Genomic DNA, 6,000 nt, shown 5'->3' with positions numbered 1-6,000 from the left:
CCAAGGCATTGGATATATCATGGAACACAGTGAAGACCGTCATCATCAAGGCTTCTGCTAGGAAGCTGAAAATGAAGAGGAACTTAATTTTTCAACACGATAACGATCCAAAGCACACATCCAAATCAACAAAGGAAAGGCTTCACCAGATGAAAATTCAAGTTTTGGAATGGCCCAGCCAGAGCCCAGACCTGAATCCAATTGAAAATCTGTGGGGTGATCTGAAGAGGGCTGTGCACACGAGATGCCCTCGCAATCTGACAGATTTGGAGCGTTTTTGCAAAGAAGAATGGGCAAATATTACCAAGTCAAGATGTGCCATGCTGATCGACTCATACCCAAAAAGACTGAGTGCTGTAATAAAATCAAAAGGTGCATCAACAAAGTATTAGTTTAAAGGTGTGCACACTTATGCAACCACATTATTTTAGATTTTTTTTATTTTTAGTTCCCCACACCTAAAAAATGTGAGTTTGTTTTTTATGAAATTGTACAGGTTATAGTTTTCATTAAAGGTGGCAAAAGTTCTGAAATGATTTATTGTGGTTTTTTTTTTTTGCAACACAGAAACCTTGCATTTTAACAGGGGTGTGTAGACTTTTTATATCCACTGTATATGCACATACATACATACATATGCACACACACACACACACACACACACATACATATATGCAGTTGCAATCAAAATTATTCAACCCCCTTGACCTGCAAGACATTTTGCTGCAGAGAACAACATTTTGTGAAAACAATTCAACAAAGGCATGAGTAAACTATTAAAGAAAGTTTATTAATACACATTTGAGTAATTCTGAGAACGTAAGTTGATGAATAATGACAAAAAATCAAATTGGCTCTAAACATTCATGTTCAAAATTATTCAACCCCTGAAGGTAAATTAGGTGTAGAATCTTTTTTCTTTAAAACCACCAATAAACACTGCTTGGAAGTGCTTAGATGCTTCTGTCACCTTTCTGCTGCAATTTTGGCCCATTCCTCGCCTGAAAAAGCTTTCAGATCACTGATAATCTTTGGTTTTTACTTTGCCACTGCTTGCTTCAAATTCAACCATGTATTTTCAATGAGAATTAAATCTGCAAACTGAAAAGGCCACTTAAAACATTCTATGACAGATTCCTAAACCAAGCTTAAGTAGATTTGAACGTATACTTTGGGATGATTGTCCTGCAGGAAAGCCCCTTGATTATTAGCTTCAGACTTTGCACAAAAGGCATCACAATGTTTACCAAAATGGTCTTCTACTTTCATAAATCAATGATATCCTTTGTATGGTCATGTTTTCCACTTCCTGCTACAGTAAAACAACCCCATAACAGGACTGGCCCACCTCCATGTTTGATGATGGAAATGGTGTTCTTCGGCTTATAAGCTTTGTCTTTTTTGCACCAGACGTACCTCTGATCCATACGCCTAAAAGTTCCAGTTTGGACACATCACTACATAAAACATTCTTTCAGAACTCCACAGGTCTATCCAAATGAATTTTAGCATGTTCAAGTCAGCCTTTTTGTTCTTCTTGGTCAAGAGTGGTATTCAGCAAGATTCCTCAGCATGAAGAACTACACTTGTCTAGTGTTTATCTTATTCACAGCATTGAAATATTTTTCCTCCTTTCGTCGGGTCATCTTGCAAGTCTTTGGCTGTACATTGCAAGTTTTTCTCAGTTGATTTGATCAAACATTTTATGATATTGTGCTTTTTTGTTCAACAGCCTCAAAGGTTTTCTGGTTCAGCACACTTTAATCTAAGGAATACGGCTGCCAGCTGTGTCTCTAGGAAGTTGTAATGTCTTAGACATCTTCATGTAGTTTTAGACTTTCTAATATAGCAAACTATTTCTTCTCTATTGATTTTGTGTGAGCTTTGTTGACTTTACCATATTTGCTAGTCCCTATCAGCACATGCATGGGCTAAGAGTATACTATGTGTAACACCCCAAGCTAATTCCATTTTGAATAAGTTTGTAAAGGCTTAAGACAATTTTTTAAGACAATTTTGTTCCTGACCATAAAAATAACTGTCTTAAAACAGCAATGTTGAATAGGGGTTGAATAATTTTGACATAGCTGTGTTATTATTAAATCCTATAACTCAAAAACATTAAATTATATATTGACATTATCACTTTTTAATATGCCAGAAAACTGTTGTAGATGCAATTTAGTCCTGGATCTTCAGAAAGAGCAAAACACATTTGTAAAGTACTGCAGGGGTTTGAATAATTTTGATTGCAACTGTACATACATGTATATGGAAAGGGAAAGGAAAGGAAAGTGAGGCCAAGTATGGTGACCCATAATCAGAATTTGTGCTCTGCATTTAACCCAGCCAAGTGCACACACACAGTAGTGAACACACCCGGAGCAGTGGGCAGCCATATTGCTATTGCTGCGGCGCCTGGGGAGCAGTTGGGGGTTCAGTGTTTAAGGGACTCACCTCAGTCGTGGTGTTGAGGGTGGATAGAGCGCCGTACATCCACTCCCCCCACCTACAATCCCTGCTGGACCTGAAACTCGAACCTGCAACCTTCAGATTACTATACTTTATTATTATTATTATTATTATTATATATTAAGTACTATTAAATAAACATTGTCAAACTTAAATATAGTACACTACCAGTCAAACTTTTTGAACAGTATGATTTTTAATGTTTTTAAGTCTCTTCTGCTTTTCCTTTAAAACATTACAAATCTTACTGTTCAAAAACTTTTGACTGGTGGTGTACATTTCATAGAAATATTCAGTGCTCACTAGCTGGGAAAAAAAATAATTCTTACAGTGATTCCAACTATATCCTTCCTCTGTTGTTATAGTCAGTTGTTGACTGACTTCTTTTTTTTCTCAGAAAATTGTTTAACTAGTCATTTTAACAACTAATTGGTCCAGTTGTCTTTGTTGCAAAGTTGTTTACTTAGAATGTTTTCTCTTTTTCCTTACAGGACTTTGGAAAGGCACCAAGATTTTTTTTCCTCTTTTATGAGTACTGTTGTCATGAGACCTCATGTGAAAGAGCACACAGCCCTCAGATATCATGCCTTAAGGTTAGCAGCAACTTTCTCTCATAAAAAAAAAACGACCTGCGGTGGATGTATTACCCTTCAGACTCTCAAGCTCCTCACAGCAAACATCAACTCAACAGCTCTTTCACTGGGTTTTATGATGTTGTATCTAACACACTTTCATTTCTCCAAACATGCACATTTGACCAAAACACCCTAAAATGACCTTCAGGTTGTCCAATGTATAACGTATTTATACTGGTTTATCTCTGGGACTACTTCATTTTTGTAGACCAAAAAAAGCAAGGCAGGTATTGCACTTTTGTCACCAAGGATTTGTGTGGATGTTTGCAGATCTGAATGAACATGAAGTGTATTGCAGTATTTGATTACAATGTGTTTTTCAATGAAGTTACATTTCACTACACAGCAGTTTCAACCTCAGCCTAATAGGAGTTTCTCAAGTATTTTGTGAGATGGTAATTCAGAAAAAAAGTGCAATGATGCGTTTAATATTTTCCCTCTAGGTCTTAACATTAATGTACTCTATTTGTGGAAAACCCTATTTAGTATTCAGTGCTATCCAGCACCTCTACCCATTCATTAACACTATTTTCTTTGGCTGCATTTAAATGTTTTTACTTTTTCCAAACCTCATGTCCATTAGCATTATACTATCAGCTTTGTGCCTTCAAACGAGGGTTGGATATTTGCAGCAGATGGTGAATTGTTAAAGCACACAGGATTTCTAGGTTGTGTAGCACACGCAGTTGTTTATTACAGGAGCTCAGGCCAAGATGGAGTTTAGACATGCATTCCTCAACTTAAGTTTTTATTTCCACATGATTGTGTGACGTTTCTGCTATTGAGTCTGTTTACAGCTGCACTGGAGGACTCTGTCCTCATAAGGAAGTTCTTGTGTGACTAAAATACATGCATTTCTCTGCTTGAGCAAGATTAGAGTGTTATATTTTGAAGACTGTCTTTAAAACTCCTCATGGAAGTCATTGAATCATGTGCAGAACAGTTATATTGTTTTTTATTATCGTTTTATAGAATTTTCTATTTATGTTATTGCATGTTAATGTGAAACGTATTAATCGTGACCTCTCTAGCAGAACTGGAGCCGACATAACCATAGCAACGTCATACCGAAACCTGTCATGCGTGTAAAAATAATTCTTGATAGGATGCTGCATCTGCTGGAAGTTATGTGCTATTTGTCTGAGGACATGATTGTCTTTCTGAACATTTCTACAGGCAAGGATGGTGATTATGCCAAATATAATCATTTTAATATCAAGGAACTACTACTCGATCACTTACTCCCTCATGAATATGTAATATATTACTGGAATTTGAATACCAAACGTATATAGGACCATTTTCCTTTTTTTTAATTTTTGTTATTCTTTACAGGAAAAAAAAAAAATGTACAGAATTTAGAAATCTGCTTTTTTTGTACTTACCCTGCAGGCCAGTTTGGTTCATGATGTTATATTTTAAGATGTTTCTGAAGTCTGAACAGTTTGCACAGATTTTCCATGTCTAATTCAATTTAATGTTTGTACTTTGCAGATTTAACAAGTATTCAATGTATGCATTATAGACTTAATAATAAAAATATTTCAGCATGCTGTGGTCATGTGGTTGTTTTTGATGCTAAAAAAAATGGCAGGAAAAATAAAGTACCAGACTAACCAGATTTTCTTTTTAGGTTGAAATAATTTAATAAACTCAAAAGAGAAGTCCAAACCCGTTTTCTGTCTGACCTCAACTACAGTCTTGAAAACGCAAGGTATTTAGTTGTTAGTCTTTGGCCTATTAGAAAAGCCATTACAGATTTACATGCAGGAAAGATACTCTTATCTAAATCTACAATTAAGTAAAGTGCCAACTTCCTTTTGGTGAAAAAAGGAAAAAACAAAAACCTCTTAGGATTCTAAGGCTTTGTCATATTTGAAACCAGTCAACCAACCTTTGACTTTATACACACACAAAGCTGTCAGTGCTGATTTTTATGGAAGTCCATTTCTGTCACTGAATAAAAGATTAAAAAGGTAATTGCAACTTTTTATCTCATAGTTCAGATTTTTTCCCTCACAATTAAGTTTACATCTTGTAATTCTGGCTTTTCATAGAATTGCATGATACTAACTCGCAGTTCTGACTTTTTCTAAGAATTGTGAGATAAACAATTTCGTAAGTCAGATTGCAAGTTAAATGGGACATAAATGCAATTCTGAGAACATATCAGTTTTTCCCTCAAAAATTGACTTTTGCAACTTGCAGTTGCAATTTTATATCTTACAATTTAAAGGAAAATTTTGTATTGTGAGAAAAAAAGTCAGAATTTCAAGATATAAATTCGCAATTGCGAGAAAAGAATTGCAAGATGCAAGTGCAAAAAAAAATTCGGAATTGCAACAAAAAGTTAGAATTGCAAGATATAAACTCAAGTGCAAAAAAGTCAAAATTGCAAGATATAAACTAGCAAGCGCAAGAAAAAAACAGAATTGTGAGATACAAACTGCACGAAAAAAGTCAGAATTGCAAGAAAAAAATTCAGAATTCCAATATAGAAACTCACAAGTGCAAGAAAAAAAGTCAGAATTGCAAGATAAAAACTTGCAAATGCGAGAAAAAAGTCTGAATTGCGAGACACAAATTAGCAAGTGCGAAAAAAGTCAGGATTGTCAGAAAAAAGAATTATGAGATACAAACTGTGAAAAAAGTCAGAATTGCAAGAAAAAAGTCTGAATTGCGAGATACAAACTAGCAAGTGTGAAAAAAGGCAAGATTGCCAGAAAAAAGAATTGTGAGATACAAACTGCGAAAAAAGTCAATTGCAAGAAAAAAAATTTCAGAATTGCAAGATAGAAACTAACAAGTGCGAGAAAAAAGTCTGAATTGCGAGATACGAACTTACAAGTGTGAGAAAAAAAGTCCGAATTGCAAGGTATAAACTTACAAGTGT

The 6,000-nt window shown here is 35.1% G+C and overlaps 1 protein-coding gene across 2 annotated transcripts in view; it reads left to right on the top strand.

Annotated features, from left to right (window-relative positions):
• Nucleotides 1-4,657, top strand: part of zdhhc20a (zDHHC palmitoyltransferase 20a) — a 29,310-nt gene extending 24,653 nt beyond the window's left edge. For both annotated transcript variants that reach the window (XM_073829868.1, XM_073829867.1), the window contains one exon: nt 2,964-4,657. The gene's annotated coding sequence lies outside the window, so the exon portion shown is untranslated. The remainder of the gene's footprint in view (nt 1-2,963) is intronic.
• Nucleotides 4,658-6,000: the final 1,343 nt, after the last annotated feature.

Source organism: Garra rufa, chromosome 23, assembly GCF_049309525.1.
Source record: "Garra rufa chromosome 23, GarRuf1.0, whole genome shotgun sequence".
In the NCBI taxonomy this organism is placed as follows: domain Eukaryota; kingdom Metazoa; phylum Chordata; class Actinopteri; order Cypriniformes; family Cyprinidae; genus Garra; species Garra rufa.
The sequence above is the reverse complement of the archived record's forward strand: the minus strand, read 5'-3'. Positions and strand labels throughout refer to the sequence as shown.